We start from the raw sequence: 21250 nt of genomic DNA, 5'->3' as shown, positions 1-21250 counted from the left end.
ACCTCCTGCAGTGCTCCTAGCTTCCCTGAAAGAGAGCTACTTCTTGTGTGTCTGTCTTTAAATAGTCTTTCTGTTCTGCCTTCTCATTGGTTGTTATCCCAAACACATGACTGCCTCATCACTGTCTGTAAGTAACGCCCTCCAGGTCTTAAAGGCGTATGTCTCCAATGCTGGCTGTATCCCTGAACACACAGCGATCTACCTAGCTCTTCTACCAAGTGCTGGGATTAAAGGTGTGCGCCACCGCCGCCGCCGCCGCCGTCACCACCACGCTCTTGCTATGGCTCTAATAGCTCTGACCCCTGGGCAACTTTATTTATTAACATACAATGAAAATCACATTTCAGTACAAATAAAATACCACCATACTCCACTTCAAGCATAAAGCTAATTTTCCAAATAGCAGGGCTGATGAACTCACAGAGACTCTGACAATATGTACAAGACCTACACAAATTCAAGCCGGACAAAAATCCCCACTGAGGAGGGGAAGTGAAAACAGAGTCCCACCCACTAACCAAGAAACTATTTGCAATAGATAACTACTGGAAGAGGGAAAATCAGTTTTCTTCAATGGAGTGACACTAGGTATATCTCCCACACTCCAGGACAGGCCTCACGTTCAGTAGTTGGCCAACACAAAACAGACTTAATGATTTTTTGTGTTGCCACCCCCCCCCCCGCCCCTGGCTTTTTAAAAATGTTTGGTGTTGTCTTTCCTTGTTTTGTTGGGGGTGGAGAACAAGAAGTTAGGTGAGTAGGGATATGAGGAAGATCTGTCTGGGAAGCCTTGAGGGAAGGGAAAGGATATGATCAAAATATATTTTAGGAAAAATTTAAAAATGTAAAAAAAAAAAGTGTCAGACATTCATATATGCAGGTATTCACTTTTGGAATCTGTATTCTGTACTATTCATCTTCACATCAAAATCATTCTTTGGACTATTGTGTAAAATACCCGTTTCTACTCTTTATTCAACAGGCCATTTTGAGTCTGATATTCCCCTAAGTATGTAATTGTAATTAAAGATAACTGCCAACTGGCTTTCATAGTAAGCTTTTTTGGGGGGTGGGGAGGATTGTTTTTATCATAGTTGTGGACCCTGTTGGAATCAAAGCTGTATCTCCCGCCCACATTCAAATATGGCTGGCTGGCTGTGGGCTGGGCTGTCAGTGGTCAATTTGCATGACTAAATGAGGCCTCTTGGGAAGCCACTCAGACTTAGGAAGGGAGTCAGGGCACAGAGCTTACCCTAACAGATGCTCCAAACAGGAAAGGGAGCATTGATTTTATTCCTAGCACCCTGTTAGCCCTTCACTTCTGTCCCAGATCTCACAGTGGAGGATAAAGTATCCACAGATCTTCTCATCTCTTGAAGATATGGGGACACTAAGAATCTCTATTTTGGTCTCTAGGCACAAAGCAAAGAAGGAAGAAACGGTCTCTTTTTTTGGACGGCACAGCATGACTTCAGCACATTGAAGCTTCTCCAAAGCTCTTCACCTTTAACATTGTGGGAATTCAGCATCCTGAAGGCTGTTTCCTGCAAAGCCTCTGTGTCTGCTGCTTTGCGGGGAGTAAGAGCAAAATAGATTTGATTCTGCAGACTCCCAAGGAGAACTGGTAAACTCTGAGAGAACCTGGAGAATCTGCAAATTGTAATTTGGGGGTGAAGGGAGTATAAACAAAGCAGAAATATGGATTGTTACTATCGATGTGCCTTCGTCCTGTTTCTTACATGGGTGTTATATTGTGAAATACAGGCAACATAGTCTGATTAGATAGATTAAAATACTGTGTTTTGAATATAGTTTACAGAGATACAAAAATGTACAATTAGTTACTCATCAACAGATCTTTAGAAACATTGTATCACTGTTTTACACAATTCTTTTTCTCCTACTCTTAGATATTTGTGTGTATATGTGCTTATGTGTGTGTGTGAGAGAGAGTGTATGCAGATACTTATGAAGGCCAGAGGGCAACACTGGGTGTATTCTTCAATTGCTCTCCACTTTATTGGTTAAAGTAGGATTTTCCGTTGAACCTGAAACTCGCTCATTCGCTCTAGACTGACTGGCTAGAGATCTCCAGGGATCCTCATTTCTCTACTTTGTAGCTGAGATGACAGGCATGCACCCCAATACCTGAAGTTTTTCTTAGTGCTTAAGATCAGAACTGGGGCCTTCATGACGGTGGGACAAGCACTTTGCACACTGTGCCATCTCCACAGCACCCTGATTAGTTTTCAAGTGATGAAAACTTTTCTGTGATTTTGCATGCTAATTCTAAAGCTCTTGAAAGACTATAAACTCTAAAGCATGCAGAGGAATAAAATTTAGAACAAGTTTTGTCTACTTTTCAGCTTTTGTTGTTGTATAATGAATGGTCATTTATTGCTATGCTTTACTCATTTATTTTTGACAGTTGAAACATGACTACTGACTTGACAAATGTTAACCTAAGGAATTTTAATGCCAGAGTCTCCTAGGGGGAACAAGGGGCTTGCACATGCTGTACCTGTTTCTTCGTGAGTAGGTGAGATTTAAATTGACATAAATCTTGATGGCAATGCTCCAGGCATGTGATCAGCCAATAATTCCCAGTGATTATTCTCTTATAGCCTGTCCTAATCAAGGTGTGTGCATGTGTGTGACTGTGTTGCTGTGTGTGTGCATGAATGTGTGTGTGTCTGTGTCACAAATCCTCAAGCTGGTAAGGAGTCCACAAACTTCAGGTGCTGGGGTCACCTATATAATGACCTTTCATATTCTTTGAGAACATAAATGTCCCTCAAATGGATAAAGCACCATTTCAAAGTAACAATAAAGACAAATGTATGAATCTTCAGGTATGAGACGTTTACTACTTTACTGTTAGGTCACAAAGTAGACATTACTGTTAGGTCACAAATCGGACATTGCTGTTAGGTCACAAAGTGGACATTACTGTTAGGTCACAAATGGACCCCAAAATGTCAGGGCTGCTGACAATGTCCTAAGATGATGACCTGGGCCAACCCAGGCCAGATTCTTTCCAGATAAACAGAAACCTAAGCTCAGCATTCCTCAGAAATCTCATTGGGTGGGTGTATTAGTCAGGGTTCTCTAGAGGAATAGAACTTACAGAATGAACACACACACACACACACATATGTAAAGGGGATTTATTAGAATGACTTACAGGCTGTAATCCAGCTAGTTCAATAATGCCTGTCTACCACAGAAGGTCCAAGGATCCAGTAGTGGTTCAGTCCACGAGGCTGGATGTCTCAGCTGGTCTTCAGTATATCCCAAAGAAATAGGCTCTAATGCCAGTGAAGGAATGAAATTCCTTCAAGTGAAAGTGAATGAGAGCAAGCAGGCAAAGAGAGCAAGCTTCTTTCTTCCATGTCCTTTATCTAGGCACCCATGCAGAAGGTATAGCCCAGATTAAAGGTTTATCTTCCCATCTCAAAAGATCCATAGTAAAAGTGGGTCTTCCTACTTCTAATGATTTAATTAAGATTAAAAATCCCTCACTTAGGTTTTTGCAATTCCTAAAATATAGTAATTTATGTAGTCAAGTTGACAAGGAAGAGCAGCCATCACACTGGGTTTCTGTTTGTCAGGAAGGCCACTCCTGCCCTTCTTCTCTTCCAAAGGTCACCTTGGACAAGGGCGTCTAGTTCCAAATTAACCAGAGCAGCCTGTGTGAGCTCAGAAACTCTACCCTGCAAATCCTCTTGCTGTCCCACAGAGCTGCGACTCTCTACTCTCTTGAAGCATCCCTGCAGCTTGCTCCTCACTGGACTGTTTTTCTACCCACAGAGTGGTCTAGGTTGGTGGTTTCACTGTGTCTTGCTTATAACTACTTACCGTTCTAGCAACTATCATTCTTGAAAGCAGGCTTATTTTTGTTTCACAATCTTTCTAATTGTTTTCATGTTTAAACTTGTATATGTATATTCCTGTAGGGACTGGAAGAGGGTGTCAGTTTATCTGGAGCTTGATGTAAAGGCACTTGCCAGTCAGTCACTGGACTATGTGCCGGCAACCTAATTCTGGTCCTCTGGATGAGCAGCAAACATTCTTAACCACTGACCTCAAGCCTCCGTCTTCCCGTTTTATGCTATTTGTTTTATCATCTTTATCACATCTCCCCTTTTGACAATAACTGCACCATAAGAAAGAAATAAGAGAGATCCAAAAGGGAATTGAGGTCATTTGAAGTTTCTGAAAGACATGTAGATGTAACCAACCGTCTTATTAAATAAGAAACACAGAACTAATGAAAAGAAGAAAGCCAAGAGATCAAAGCTAAGAGCCTTACCTGCCTGCTGCAGCTAGCCTCTTGAGCCAAGAGACCTCTCCGAAAAGAGACCTACTTCCTGTCTGTTTGTCATTATATAGACTTTCTGTTCTGCCTTCTCATTGGTTGTAAAACCAACCACATAACCTCCTTGTCACTGTCTGTATGTACAGTCCTCCAGGTCTTCTATGGTATTGAGATTAAAGGCGTGTGTATCCAATGCTGACTGTATCCTTGACCACACAGAGATCTACCTAGCTCTGCCTACCAAGTGCTGGGATTAAAGGCATGTGCCACGAACGCCCAGCTCTGCTATGGCTTGCTATTAGGTCTGATCCCCAGGCAACTTTATTTATTAACATACAAATAAAATCACATTTCAGTACAAATAAGATATCACCATAGAAATGTTTAAGGATATGCTGACGATTTGACAACTAATAAACGTTTTTTGTTTTTTTTTTAACTAATAATGTTAGTTAAAACCACATTTTGGAAAATCACCATGTTGAAAGTAAATTTTTAAAAATGAAGGCTTCCATTTTGTTGTAGATTATACTAAAATGTTAGTTTTCTTTTTATCTTTGTTCTTTAAGAAAAAAATCAGGAATTGTGATAGGATCAGAGAATGGCTCAGCAGGTAAAAATGTAAATAAATAAATAAGTAAATAAATAAAATTGAGCCCCCTCTTCATTCTACTGCAGATTAAACTAAAGTGTTAGATTTTGTTTGTTTTTGGTTACCAAGAATTGTGGTGGGGTCACGGAAGGGCTAGACGGGTAGAAACGTTTGCTGTGTGAGCCTGGAAGACTGAGTTCGATCCCTGAAGTTTACATGAAAAGTCCAGTGTGGTGGAATCATGTGTAATCGCAGGACTCCTATGGAGGGGTGAGAGGAGAGCGAAGAGCATCACTTAGAAGCTCGTGGGCAGCAAGACGAGAGCGTATTGCCCTGCAGAGACAGGGGGACTGCTTCACCAAGGTGGAAGGTGGGGACGGGATGCCTGGAAGTTGTCCTCTGACCCGTACATACACATGGGCACGTGCACAGGCACGCACGTGTACTCACCCCCCCCCCCCCCAGTAAAAACAAAAAAGCATTGCGATGGATCTTAGGATTTACTCCATTTGCAGTCTAGCCCCGGCCAGCTTCAGTATCCACTGCCAATCCTCTCACCTGCCCACGTATTGATCTTCTAAACCAAGTCCCTTCCGTAGCAGGGTTCTTATGTTCTACTAGCTCACTTTAAAACTTCCTTTTCTTCTTACTTAAGGATTACATGGTATTCATACAACTTATTTATTTCTTAATGCCATCTGGTTCACCTAAATAAATCTGATCCACTTTGTCCAAATTTAGATTGTTAGAAATAAGACAAATAGAACAGTCTGAGGGGCCTCTTTTTGTCTAATGTCTTCAGTACTATGTGTGGCTATGAGTACGTAGCTCGTTGGACTTTGCTATTTCTCCCATTTTTTTTTTTGAGAATTTTACAAACTGAACTATTTCTGTAAAATCTGTTATCTCTCCCCATATTGAGAATTTGCTATCTCTCCATATTTTTTTTTTTTTGAGGATTTTACAAATAGAACTATTCCTGGAAAATCTGTCACAAATTCTTGGGAGATTATTTTAGACTTCGGTCTGGTATATAAGCTGTACTAAATTCCCTAAGGGTGGCTAATTTATATTCAGACACAATACATACTTATCAAGCTTTTATGATACGTCATATACTGGGATAACTAAATGACTTCATGTATGCACCTTGTTTTATTCTTAAATCAGTGAAACAGGTATTAATTCTATTTTACAGATGCAGGAGCTGAGCTCAGCCTTAGTATTTATATACTGAGAAGAGAATGTAGTTGTTATGTGGTCCTTCTTCCTCATGATCAATAGACATTTCAGTCATTTCCACAGCATTTCTTAAGAGTGTATTAACATAGGAAATAAGATTACCCTATGGGTTTCAAGAAATAATTTTGCTTTATATGAAAATTGATTATTTATGTCTGCAATAACAGTACTGAACCAGATTGTGGTCACACAGCAACAAAGACATTCAAGAATGTTTCTGGTGAAGACAATCAAATTGTATTTTAAATGCACACCCTAAGCCAATTTCAAGAAATGTTACTACAATCTCACCATTAATGATACAGTACATGGAGCTGGAGAGATGGCTCAGTGGTTAAAAACACTTGCTGATCTTGGAAATTAGATAGTAAGTTCAAGACACCAGCAGAAATGAAGCAGCTTTTAATGTACAACTCTCCAGAAAGGAATGCCAGCATAGAGAAATAATAGCCAACACGCTGATTTGGTGTGAGATGGTGGTTTTAAAACCTCTCCAAACTGGAGAAGTTTCTGTCCTCTTCTATAGGCTGGGACTCGCACCTCCCAAACTCCCATCTCATTGGTCGAGGACACAAAGCTTCATCCAGTGAACAAGTTGGGGCTTAAGATGATCCCCGCTTTTCTGACCCTGGGCTTAGTGACATAACAGATTGCCTGTAACTCACAAACTCAGTCAGCACCAGCAGCTAGCTTTGGGAGACAGTGGCCCAGTGCCCCTGCTTGCTGTAACTCCAATGAGTCCTAAGAACAGCTCATATTGAACACGGATCATAGCAATTTGCTCCTTACTCTACTCTTGCGGAGGACCCATTTTAGTTTTCCAGCACCCACATAAAAGCTCATAACTATCTATAAACTCCTGTTCCAGGCTATCTGATATCCTCTTCTGGCCTTCATAGGGACCAGATACACATGTGCACACACATACATGTAGGTGGAACACTCATGCACACACATAAAAATGAATAAGTCTGAAAAAATGTGGTACCTAATGCATTGATAAGCATTTAAACTGTTTTTTAGCTTAGAATATATAAAATGTAAGCATTCATAGGTGATTTCTCTCTCTCTCTCTCTCTCTCTCTCTCTCTCTCTCTCTTTGTTTTGTTTTGTTTTTTCGAGACAGGGTTTCTCTGTGTAGCTTTGCGCCTTTCCTGGAACTTGCTTTGGAGACCAGGCTGGCCTCGAACTTACAGAGATCCACCTGGCTCTGCCTTCTGAGTGCTAGGATTAAAGGCGTGTGCCACCACCGCCTGGCTTGATTTTTCTCTTGATAAAATTCCTTGTCTCTCAAGAAAGGTTAAATGGCCATAATCCAACCAATAAAGATTAAGCTAAGCATGATTTTAGTGAGTTGCTAAAGAAAAAATAATACAGTGGTTAATTTCCTAATGAGAGTTATTCACACCATTTGTTTTCCTTATGCCACCATCCTTACCTTATTAGGCAGAAAATGTATTCTCTTTTTATATAAGTAATAAAAAATCTACATCTGTACAATAGGAGTCTAGACATAGATCTCCAAGTTTCTGTTTAATATTAGGTCATTGAGAAATTATCATGTCAACAGGTATACTTTAATATCAAATGCAATAGAAATCTGGTGTATGCAATTATTGTTAACTAGTTTTATTTCAAATTTCACATGTTAGGTATAATGCTAAGTACATTATATGCATTTTATATTATGATTTGGGTTCACATACTCACTAAGTCTCCATGTTAGACATATTTAACCCCTTTGGATTTGGAATTGCATAAGAAAAGATGCAAATATATACATACACAAAATTTTGCATATAAATTTAGGGGATCCATGGGTCTTATGAGGTCCACTATTGGATTGTCACTTCAAGTATCCATGTTCTGAGTAACCTAGGTTGTGCTTATAGAACACAATTACAGTAACATTTTTGCTTCCAAACTCTAGCTTGCTTATTTTAATCAGTATTTTCAGCATAAAACTTAAAGGATAAAATTTCAGTGACCTCATTAAGTCAATTATATTACAAGAGTGTATTTTTATCATGAAAAAATAGATATGAAAGACAATATATGCCTAAAGTAGCAACTAAGGAATAATTTATAATTAGACTAGAACTGGACATACTATATAATACATTAAATAGATCTGATAAAATAAAATATCTCAAATTTGTTTGCATTGAAGAAGCACATTAATCCCTAACATCACATTATGTCATACTGATTTCAAAGAAGCAAGATTCTAAACAGGACAGATATTTTGGGATACATATACTGCATAGAAAATGTCTGGAAAGAGCTCAGTAATGGATTGATGGATCTCAGAAGAAAACTTAAAGGGGAAAATCCCTTGGGAACCCCAGTAGTGGAGGCCATTATGCAGCTGATGTCATGAAGTCTGGAGCTGGAGGTACTTCTGGGTTTCAGGAGGCTCCAGGGAACCAGAGTTTGTGAGGCTTCTCTCTAGTACTTCCCTTTAATGTGACTCAGTAACACCACTTCATTTGGTTTACACATTCAGCAGCAGGGTTTTGCTATTTACCCTGGTCTGGCCTGAATCTCACCACATAACCTGGGTTGGTCTGGGACTTGTGATTCTACCACTCCAGCTTCTTGCAGGCTGTGACAGTAAGTGCCACCAAGTTCAGAGCTCTCCAGACTCTGTCCCACTTTTCACTGGCATGCTCGAAGAGTGTGGCACACTGCAGTTGTTCCAGCTCATAGTCTGCTGGTCACAAACTACAGGGCTATCTTTCTAGTTTAAATTATTAGAGTAGAGCTAGTTGAAATTATTAGAGTAGTCGCTTGGCTAATTTTATTGATCCGTGTTTGTTTCTGGACATCCTGGTGATGAGTTCCATTAGGCGGATGTACCTACAGCTGGGGTGATAGGCTGAGGTCATTAGTTTCATATAACAGAAAGCAGCCTGGAGGCTCATTTCATTTAGAAATGACATGTGCAAATAGGCTGCACAAAGTAAGTCTAATGAAGCAATATTATGTACCAAAAATTATTAGTTATTTCTATAATAGTTATAAACATAAATAATGTTTAAAATGATATGCTATTTGTGCTTTTTATTTCTGATTTGTCTATAATTACATGTGATAAAAAGTGATTGGGTACAGCCACCATCTCCTCGAAGAGTTAGCAATTCAACTAATTGTAGGAATGTGAAATATAATTAATAATACAAGTCAGTGTAGGGGGTCAATGAGCATGCAGAGAATTCAGATGGCTGTGGGTCCCTGTGTTTGTTCCCATCTGCTGCAGGAGGAAGTTTTTCCGATGATGGCTGAGCAAGGCACTGATTTATGAGTGTAGCAGAATGTTTTTAGGAGTTATTTTAATTGCTACTTTCCTTTAGCAGATTAGTAGTATTTGATTTTCCACCAGGTCCTTGGCCTATCTAATTTCAGGTTCTTGGCCACCCAAACACCGATGGGTATAGGTTCTATTTCATGGAATGGGCCTTAAATCAAATCAGATATTAGTTGATTACTTCCATAAGCCTGTGCCACTATTGAACCAGTGTTTCTTGGTGGGATTGTAGATTGAAGGCTTGTAGCTGGGTTCATGTTTACCTTTCTCCTTTGGCAGAGGGCAGAGTACCTTCTAGTACCATGAACACTAATCAGTAGGGGTGAAGGCTCTAGGTAGGCACCAGCTTGACTTCTCCATGTTCAATGAGTTGTGTAGGTGACATCTTCAGCACTGGGGCTTTACGGTCAGTTTGTGGAGAGTCACCAATAGCTTTGACAATAGCCTGGGTTGTTTGGAGGTTCCCATGGGACCTCTTTGGCCAACAACTCAATTAGATGTAACCTAGTACTATAAGCTTCATTTGGTGACAAGAGAATGTCCAGTTCAGGCTCTGTCTCTACTGTTATTTGGCGATTTCATTTATATATATATATATATATATATATATATATATATATATATATATATATATATATATAGACATGTTAGGTATCCATACTACCCTTCACATGACCTTTAGTTTTAGCTGTCTCTCCTGTATTCCTTTTCTCACCTCCTTTTCTCTCCCCCTCTCCTCTGATCCTTCTATTTCAGTTCCCTACCTCACCCTCATCCATCCATAACTATCTAGTCTGTTTCCTCTTTCTAGGGCGAGCTGTCTTTGAAACTCTGGTCCCTTACTTTCTACCTAACTTCTGTGGTTATATGGATTATAGCTTACTTACCAATGACTTAACAACTAAAATACACATATAAGCAAGTGAAATTTCAAGGCCCTTATACTCTGCCTAAATATTATCAACTTCTTTTTTGAACCCAGTATGAACAAATGGACAGTTCAGAACCATGAGTCTGATGTGACTCTTATTTTAAGGAAGACCATCTGAGTAACTCATAACCAGATCACCTGATGTGGGTTTTGCCCCCCATCCCAGGGGCATGTTTCATATGTTATTTCCTGCTTAGCTCTGAAGGACATATTAGAAACATGCATAAGGACACATATAGTTTAATAACTGCTTATTGATTTTTTTACTTATTCTTTCAGAGATAAGCTCTGTATATAATAAATGCAAATAAATATATCACATTTTATACAAGTTTCAATATTTTGTGCATACTGTTCTGCCCTACCCCCTTTTTTCTTGACAGTCGTTTTGTATGTAATGTAAGAACTATAATTATCCAGAGGAATGTGAGAAGACCAATTCTCAGCTTATGCAAACTCTTCCAGCTTTTTTTTGTTCTGTGCAGTGATTTTAAAATTTCTAATGAACAAGTCTTAGGTTTACTTTACAATAAGTATGCCATCTTCAAATGAGTACTGAATGTTTATAAAAATATTTTGTCTTAACTACTTGTGTGATATTATTCTAGATAATATTTGATGCTTAATATAGTTTTCCTACTATGATTACTGAGTACATACTGTTTATATTATGTTTGCTGGACACATAGTATAAGACACTGTACTACATGCTGTAAGAAATGCAGCAAAGAACATGGGTTATGTAAGACAATGAGGAAAGCATGGTTCTGTGGAGAGAGTGTGATAAGCATATGTAGATGTGAGCATAGAACATAGGAACTTGTACAACCGTTAAAGGGCAAGAAGGCAGTTTTAATAACAGTGACATCGCCTTGGCTCCTGGCTAAGACAAAGAATAATTGTATGCTCCAGACACAAAGTATGCCCGGCTTAATTGCCTTTGTCAGTTTGAAGGAGCAGATACTCAGGTGTGCAGACAGATGCTGGTACTCCTTTGGGAACACTTGATCTGTGTGTGTGGCTACTTATGAGGGTGGTCATGCCCACTGATTTCTGCTGACACAAGCTTCATTATGAACTGCATGCCAGACCCCTTCTACACTCTATTCAGTTATGTATGACCTCTGCTTGAAAGAACTTCAGCAGCTATGATGACAGCCTAGTGGATGGCAAAATCCACATCTTCATGTCAAGCTAATTCGGGAAACATTTCATCATTTAGCTTCCCAGTGTGAAGGACATTAATAATTCAGTGATTCTTATACATTTCCATTCATTTCTCCCACAAAGTTGTTTGCACTGCATACAGATGGTGCAGGGTGGAGGGGCTCAGAAGACCTGAGTTTTGGGCTATGGCTGTAGTCTTGAGGGTGTCTCTTTCACACCCTCTCTCTATATATTCTCTTTCTAGAATTTTTGTGGTTTCAGCAGCAGAGAACATTTGGTAGAAGAAGTGCTAGGTTTATTAACAACTATGCTTCCCAGTGTTATACCCCTATGCTCACTCTCTCTGGGTTGTTGAATAATCTTTATTTTTAAAGCTTTGTTCCTATACTTGGGTGTTAGAATATGACTTAATATAAAAATATTTTTCTGGGTTGCCACACATATTTTTTTTTTAAATGCAGATTTTCTAAAGGAAGGTTTCAGAGATTAGGACCCTTGGGAGCTACCCATCTGTGAAAAAATATTTCTATTGAATTAGAGCTCTGACAGTTGCAAAATGATTGCTATTGCAAGCCATTTACTTTGTCTCTTTGGACAAAATAAATTGTTTCCTAATTGGAGTTACATCATGACATGCTCTGAAAAATGTGGTAGCCGTAGTTTCCTCTTGGCTTACAGAAGGTTGTGTGCTTTTACAAAAAGCTTATTTCTATCAACCCCATTATGAGATGATCTTTAAGAAGGAGGAGTACTTTCCTACTATTTTTGTACATGAATGTATGCTATATGTTTTTCAGTCATTTAAAAGAATTAGCCAAAATTATTTTGTGGGTGCTTTTGAGTTTTGCCACTGTAAAGTAGGTAAATCAGAATTTCTTTAACATAATCTCATTTATCATGATGTGTTCTTGTTACAGAAACATTATGTTGTCGACAGGAAAAATGGCGGAGAACTCTCCACAGGAAAATAGTAGAGTTGGTTACAGAATATTCATGACGGATAATTTCTGGAGCAGATAGGAAGCAGATTCACATGTAGAAATTTGAAGCAGATGAAATAAAAAGCAGCTTGTAAAGCCATATTCATAGCCTGATTCTATTTTCATATGAGGAGACAATGACAACAACATGTGTTCTGTAAGCACAGAGTAAAGAGAAGACTAGAAAACTATCTGTCGATGATGGCTGTAGATGGAGCTGACCTCAGGACCTGAAGGGAGTTTCTTCAGCAATCAACACTAAAAAGCCGAGGGGATATAGTTTGAACTCTTTGCCTTTTTCTATTTAACATCTCTCTTACAGACATGCATTACTTCTGTATTTGAAAAACAAATGTGACCTTGAAAAGATTATTCTGACCTGTGGGCTGGAAACATGAAGGGAGGCAATTTAGGAGATTTTAAGTGCTTGAGAAAGGCCTTGGAAAGTAAACCCACTGTAGAGACAGAAGGATGGAAGGAGACATGGGTGGGAGGCTGGGAGGCAGAACTCAGAAAGAAGCCTGATGACCAATTGAGCTTGGAGCTGATGACTAGTTTGGGCTTGGAGCCTGGAATTCGAGTCCAGAGCTCTTCTGCAGGTTGGTCCTTGAGCTGGGCAAGAAGAGGGGTCATTATCCCATCACATGCTCCACACTGAGACTTTCCTAGGGTAGAATTTCATGTGAGCACTCACAGAGTACCTCTGCTCACGCTGTCTATCTGTGCAGGCAGCAGGTTCAGTCCTGATTCCCCACTTACGTGTTTCCACATGGGACCTGGTAAAAGCAGTACCATCTCTGCTAACAGCCTCTTGGGCTGCAACTTGGTGACCTAAAGACGATGGCACCATTACATCAGCCTTCTCTTGGGGACTGGCAAGCAGCTCTCTGGCTGTTTCTACAGAAGCCAGAGCCTTCCTTCACTCGCTTGAAGCATCACTGTTGCCTGCAGTCTGCAAGGTCCTTCTGAAAAATCTTTGGTTTCTGTTTTCCCTATGACTTCTACAAACTTGAATCTGAACACACTTGAAGTCGGCTCTAAACCCAGTGTCGTCATTGCCCAAAAGCAGTCATTGGGAACGTCATTGCTTCATCTCTGGACTCCTTCCAAGCCCCAGGCTTTACCCTCTAATTTGTATAACCAACTGCTCAACACAGGATAAGCAATGTCACACCGTAGATACTCATTTCATGAGGGACCACTCTTTTTATTTGTTTACTAAGAAACAGATGTTTAAACATCTGCTTAAGTACTGTGATCTTCCCCCGGCAGATTGAATCTTTCCTTCCAGCAACATAACCAGGAAAACCAATATTTACCAAAGTAGAGGCAAATTGTATTTGGAAAGAGGAATTCTGTAAAAATTGCTTTTTATAATGTCTCTAAGACAGAAAATAAAGTGTCAACAAAAGCTTACACATATTTAATAGGAAATATCTTTGGCTATTTGAATTTTTAAAGCTCATAAGAATACTATGACCCTGAAGCCTTTTTATTGTATGGATCTGTGATATAGAAGGCTAAAAATAAAGGTCTTTTTTTTGTGAAAATCAACTGAAAAAGTATAAATATATTTGAGAGATGAACTGGTGTGGTAGAGAAGATACAATCAAAATTCACCCTCATTTTATTATCTAGTTTTTTAAAAATGGACAACTTCCTACTTTTAAAGTGTTTACATGCCCTCTCGACGTTTCTGGAGGACTGCATATTGCTGTGTGCACACACAAACCTGAAGGCCTGCTGCTTGCTTCTGTAATACAATATAAAAGCATTTGGCTTATACAATTAAGATAATCTGGTTACATCCCAGAGCTGTCTTATTTTGAGACTGAGTGATTTCTGTCTATTGTCACTTGGAAGAAAATATAATTCTGTCTTTTAGCAGAAAATAATTGGTAGATTCTGTGACCACGTGGCTTATCTGGAGTTGGAATTTTGAAATTGCAACTTCAGACTCATGTCATTTTGGACATAATTGAAACAGCAGTTTGTTTTGTTTTTAGCCGGAGCTGATGGAAATGCAGCTAGTTGTTTCTTGCTGATATGAATAACTGGTTTTCACTGAATTATTCAGTTAGTTGCTTATGCATCTTACAGAGCAGTTTGGGAAGGAAGAAACTACATCCAGTTCAATCTATTACCTGTTCTGGTATTGGTTTACTTGTTACCATATCACGCATGCACGTGCAAGCACACACACACACAGAGAGAGAGAGAGAGAGAGAGAGAGAGAGAGAGAGAGAGAGAGAGAGAGAGAGAGAGAGAGAAGACTGGAATTAAATGACAGAGACTTCTTAATCCATTATAAAGAAACACTACCACCAGGCCCCAGTGCTTAACTGGTTATTTGAAGGGTGATGTCATATGTCTTTCTTGCTCCTTTTGTGTAGATTTCCAGTGGCCATGTTCTTTAACATTCCTAGAGTGATCAGCATCACGTACAGTTGATTTCAGAGCTTACTGATTTGCCATTAGATAGATGCAGTCTAGACAGACGTTTCCTGCCCCAAAGCTTGAGCTTAAAGCTATTCAATTATTTTTCAAAAACCACACATAGAAGAACCATTTCAACCAATGTGAATATTTAATATTCCCAAAGGAAGCCTAAAGGAGGAATAGGGATGCATATGAATGTTTGATGTCCATGGGTATGCCTACAACAGCCTTACGCAGTGGCAGGCTTCAATGTGGAGAGCTTCATCCTGAACCCCACTCATGTGCTCTTGCAGCTTCACACTCGGTGTTACAAAGCAACATAACCCCCACATCTAATGCTTTATGATATTGCAGAACTTGAAAAGTTTGGGCAATGTGGTGTCTGCCTGTCTCTCTGCTTCTTAAGTAGTTGCCAAGGAGCAGAACTCAGGATTGATTCTCTATGATTTTTGGTTTTACCTTTTCTAGACACTCTTGTAACAGGTACACCAGGTCTAAAGGACAGCTATCCATTAGTAAATGGAAATATGCCACGCTTGTCTCCAGGGTTTAGTGATGAGATGCAGAATAACCAGCTGCAGAAGGAAAGCATTTTCTATTTAAACTTCACTGGAGAGTGTGGTTTTTACTGAAATACTGCATTCTTTCTACCATGCTTTACAGAAAATTACTGAGATTCTTCACTTTCTGTATTTGATTTTGAAAGAAAAAGGAAAAAAAATCCTCATTGGTGTTCTAAGCAGCTCAGATTTTATCTATGATAAAAATAATTAGTAAATCTTTTAAACTTTGTTTTGTCTCTAAAACCATTGTCTTCCTGGTAGTCAAAGGTCAATGACTTAGATGATGTTTTGGTTTTAAAAGACTCTTTGTTGCACCCCTGAGCAAATTTGGTTTGATTTAGATAATTTTTTTCCTTTCAGAAAAATAAGAGGTCTCCTTTTGCTTCAGTCCCCATTAACCATATATGAAATCTAATGGGACTTATTCTCAGCTGGTCCAAGGCAATTAGAGTCACTTTTTCTGACCATAATCAGCAGCACTAGCACATCTTTTGGTTATCATCCATGCATGCAGAAGGAGAAATGATGATGTTTTGCTTTGTCTGAACAGAGTGGTTCCATCACCCCATTTCCTAAACCCTTCTGCTAGGACAAGCTGGTAATTCTGGGAAGACAAAACTGCCTACAGACATATACACTCATCTGTTCTCTGCAAAAATACCTTATTTTTCTTCATATGTAGCTGGTGGGAGGTGGGGTAATCACTGAAGGTAAGCAGGCTGGGTAGGTCTCAAACCAAGTAAGGGAAATTTCTAGGTTAAACATGTATTGACAAGAAAGGCTGATAGAAAAGGACTTTCCAAAAAAAAAAAAAAAAAAAGTTGTCTCTCTGCTTCCCGTTGGCCCACAATCCTCTGCAGCATCTATATTCCGAATGCTTTCAAAAAATTCTTTGTTTGCCTTTGGTAGACATGAAAAAGCTTGCTTGTGTGTTCTTTTCATTGTAGATCTAAGATCAAGCCTGCATACAGTGCTTGAATTCCTCTGTGAAGGAGGCCAGGCAGCTGCTATTCTTCTCTTTACTCATACTTCACCAACTTCTCGGAAATAACAGCCAGATTTTCAGAGAAGCTGCCACAGGAGCATTACCCAGTCAGGAGCAGGCAGGAAGAGAGACTTTAAGGACAGTAGGTTCTTTTGTTTTCTTTTCAGATCACTTCTTTCTTCTACTGCTTCGTCTTAAGGCTTCAAGGGGGACAGTGTATGAATTCTCACACTGACTTCTTCCTAGCATTTTGTTTTGAATGTGAATGATAAAGTTTGTTTCAAATTTTCCATAATAGGGGTTTACTGTGTGAATATTGAGATTATAAATTTAAACAGTTATTGACTGAGTGGAAAGCAATTTATACAATCTCTTAACTTAATATTTTTTTTTCCTCCAGGGGAAGAAACCAAAGTTCCGGGAAGTTAGGTGACTCCTGTGGTTGCATAGCTTGTAGAGGATAAAACAGAATAATTTCTCCCTCTACCCTGTGATGCAGGGTAGTGAATGTGTCTGTTCACTCGGATACACAGATCCCAGAAGCTGTTTAAAAACAGTTCTGGAGACATTTAGTATACGTAGCATATTTTAAGTGCTTCAAATTTATTTAGATGTCTTAGTATGTTTTGAATGTTTTTATGGCATGACAAAAGATTGTATGTGTGAGTGTGTGGGTGTGAGTCAGTGGGTGTGTGAAGCTTTCCATTTTTTTCTTTTTCTTTTTTTTTGCAATCTTAACATTTCCTGAGTCATAAAAATATGGCTTAGCTTTACACTTACTACTTCTAAAGCTCTCTAACCTGTAAGTAGACATGAGTAGAAGACCCAAGGGGTTCGCAGAACACATTGACTTCATGTGGCTGTAAGTCTGGATCTAACAAGCATAAATTCACAATATACCTGGGAAACTCTAGCAAAAAACAAACCAAATACTAAATTTATTCAATTTTAAAATAGAAATTTCAAGCTGGATTGTGGTGGTGCATACCTTTAATCCCAACACCCAAGAGGCAGAGGCAGGTAGGTCTCTGTGAGTTTGAGGCCAGCCTGGTCTGCAAAGCGAGTTCCAGGATAGCCAAGGCTACACAGAGAAACCCTGTTTCAAAAAACTAAAACCAAACCAAACCAAAGCAAAACAAAATCAAAAATAAAAAACTGAAATTTCTTCAGTTTTTACTTATTGTAAAGTATTGATTTTATACATGTATAAAATTCCTACCAAGAGTACCTAATTGATCACACTCTGAATAAATTTTTACACTTTATACCCTACCCTTCTTGATGCGTTTCAGTCATTATACACAAATTTCTGGAGTTTAGTGTGCCATCTCTCACCATCTTTGTTAAGTGATGAAGAGACATCAAAATATGCTTGATTGTAGCACCTCTGTAAGCCTTAAGTACTTCTTGGGGCATGGGCCTGGAAGGATTGGCAGAATGCAGCATCTGAATGGAGTTAATACTTTCCCACCTGCCCATTCTCTTACATGTTACAAGACTCTCTGTTGCCTTATAAACTGCTCAGATGCCTGTACTGCACCAGCCTAGCAGCAGGGTCCCTCACCACTACCTTCTCTGTACACCATCTCCAGCTTCCTTGGTCTAGTCACTTGCCTCCATTTCAGCATGATTAATCCACAGCCTGCCTATGTTTTTGTGAAGGAGGTTGATGAATGGTCCTTCAAAGATATTAAGATCGATATATAGATGTGTGAATACATTATCTTAGGGTCACTACATAAATGTGTGATTACATTATCTTAGTGTCACTACATAAATGTATGATTACATTATCTTAGGTTCACTACATAAATGTGTGATTACATTATCTTAGGGTCACTACATAGATGTGTGCATACATTATGTTTAGGAAGACTTTGTTGATATGATTAAGATAGAAACTTGGGGCCCAATGTTATCACAATGGTCTTTGTAAGTGGTAGGCATGAGGAACTGTCAGAAAAAGAGGATTAGTCACAGGACCACAGTTCAAATAGATGCTGCCTGAAACTAGACAGGAAGGTCAGAAACTATGTGAGGTGGTTTGAATGAGAATGGCTCCTATAGGCTCATAGATTTGAATGCTTAGGCCCCAGCCGCTGCAAGTGTTTGGGAAGGATTAGGAGGTGTCACTTTGTTGGGGGAGATGTGTCACTAGGGGTGGGCTCTGAGGTTTCAGATTCCACACCATTCCCAGTCTCTTGCTCTCTACTTCCTGCTTGTAGATCAGATATAAGCTCCCAGCTGCTGCCATGCTCCCCGTCATGATAGTCATGGACTCTAATCCTCTGAAACTGTAAGCCAACCCCCAATTAAATGCTCTCTCTCTTTTATAAGTTGCCTTCGACATGGTATCTCTTCATAGCAATAGAAAAGTGACTACGGCACTGAGAAAGGTGGGAAACTTCCAGAAACTAAAAAAAAGGAAGCAAACATTCTTCTCTGAAGCTTCCAGGAGAAAGGAAATCTATAGACAAATTAGTTTGCTTATTTCTAACTTCCTGAGCTGTAAGATAACAGTTTGTGTTGGTTATAGCCAATGTGTTTGTGGTAATTTATTATGGGAGCAATAAGAATAATGCAAGTATATATTAAAGCACTCTCAAGATTATAATGTCATATTGGGTATTATTCTCAGTGGAACATCATGATACTTTTAAGACTTTTCCTTAAAATGTGCTTTAAAATTAGTTTTTCAAAAGCACATTTTCAAAGTTTTTCTTACAGATACATTTTGTGCTATATCTGTATTTTTCATTAATAAATTTATTTATTCAGCTTGTATTAATTAAGCAGATAAAGGAATGTATTGTTGAAGACAGACATATTTAGGATATAGAGTTTGATCCTAAGGAACTCATAGGTCAGCCCGAGGCATTAAGATAGTGTATAAATAACTTCGGCCCAAGGAACTATGCTGTATTATAGTCATACAACCCTGTTTTCTCACAATTCCAGTGGCTAACACTTGAGATCCAGGGGCTGCTAGAGTTGTTTGCTTCCGAGACCTGGAGGTGACATTTTCCCTTGCGTGGTGATGTGGTGGTCAGTTTGTGCCTGCATCTCATTCTCCTCTTACTAGTCATATTGGATCAGAAGCCATTCTGCTGAATTTTAAGTTAATTGTCTCTCTAATGACTTTATCTCCATATAAGACACATTTTGAGACCCTGGGAATTTAGATTTCAGCTATATGAATGGTAGGGTGGGAGTGGGGCAGAGTTCAGCTCACCATACAGTCAAGCTGCTCTCTTAAGAAATCCAGAGCAGAGTGGGATACTCCAGGTAATTGTTAGCAACAGGATTTACTTAAAGATCAAGTGATGGTCTGCTGGTGGCATGGCTCAGTGGGTGGGGATGCTTGCCACCAAGTCTGATGGCCTGGGTTTAATCCCTTGCACCCCACTTGGTAGAGGAAATAACTGACTTCAGCAAGTTGTTTTCTTTGCTTCATATGTGTGTGTGTGCGCGCGCGCGCGTGCGCACACGCGCACACACACACACACACACTGCTTGTAAAAAAATAACCAAGTGATGAACAACAATCTTGTCGCAAAGAGGTTCCTCACATCATATTGCTAACCTGGAGGAACAATACTGTTTAGAAGATGTGGAAATAGTAAATACAACAAAGGCTCCATTTTTTTTAACAATGTTTTATTGATTCTTTGGGAATTTCACATCATGCACCCCAATTCCACTCACCTCCCAATCCTCCCTTATTCTCCCTTTACCCCTATAGTGTACTCTTCCAAAACAAAATTTAAAAAAACAAACAAACAAAAAAGTAAAAATATTAATTAAAAAACCCCAAACAACAACAACAACAAAATAACAAAACGACAACAACAACAACAACAACAACAAAAAACCACCTCACTCCTCTGCTTTTTCCACCTTTCCATTACCTCTTCACTCGTCTTAATGGCATTGGGAGCTGCAGTGTGTCATGCAATAGACTCTTCTGTCCAAGCAGCTTTACTTTTGAATGTTCATTGTGTAATGAGTTGTTGGTCTGGTTCAAGGCTTCTGGTTTCTGGTTCACCATCAAATCAACACTGGACCCTCATTGAAACTCCTTTTGGATGTCCTGCTGTTGCCCCAAGTCATGGAGATCCTGTGGCTATGGTTCCATAGGACCTGTCCCTTCATGAACTCTAGCAGGTCACAAATGGGATAGATGTTGGGGTGGGCCAGTCCAAAGCCCTGGATGTGTGCCTGGGTGATAGAAAGGCTCCATTTTGGCCCTTTATAAGCTGAGAGAGCAAAGCCTTTGGTAGGATTCCTCCATGCCATTCCCAGGCTGCCAAGGAATTCAGGAGTGAATCTATGAGCCTTCTGATGAATCTGACCTTTAGGAGTAACCAAATTTACTGCAATGAACTTTAGTGTGTTTCCAAGAGCTGCCTCATCCAGGTTTATAGATGTATTTTGACTACCACAATATATATATAAATGTTTATTGTTCCCTTAACAGAATGTATTCCAATAGAAAGAGCATGATCTATATTTAACATGTTAGGTAAGCAAAATATGCTAAATTCCTTAGGGTCCTAATTATTCCAAAGGGAAGTTCTAACCAACAGAGTTGAGCTCTGATCTTGTTAGAAAAGCAGAGAATATTCACACAAATCCCTTCATTTCCCTATCAATGGCAATAAAAACACTCACCTTGCTGGGAACTCATTAGAGCTGGTAATTTTGTTAGCTTAATTTGTCACACCAT

General features: G+C 39.3%; 1 long non-coding RNA gene across 2 annotated transcripts in view; it reads left to right on the top strand.

Moving 5' to 3' along the window:
- The window catches only part of LOC114690203, a 65910-nt gene that overhangs the window by 16544 nt on the left and 28116 nt on the right, over positions 1–21250 (top strand). Inside the window, exon 2 of one of the 2 annotated variants that reach the window (XR_005092133.1) lies at positions 1417–1624. This is a non-coding gene — a long non-coding RNA (uncharacterized LOC114690203). Of the gene's footprint in view, positions 1–689; positions 1625–21250 lie in introns of those variants that run through there. The other variant, XR_005092132.1, reaches the window with a different exon arrangement.

Source organism: Peromyscus leucopus, chromosome 9, assembly GCF_004664715.2.
Source record: "Peromyscus leucopus breed LL Stock chromosome 9, UCI_PerLeu_2.1, whole genome shotgun sequence".
Lineage (NCBI taxonomy): Eukaryota > Metazoa > Chordata > Mammalia > Rodentia > Cricetidae > Peromyscus > Peromyscus leucopus.
The sequence above is the reverse complement of the archived record's forward strand: the minus strand, read 5'-3'. Positions and strand labels throughout refer to the sequence as shown.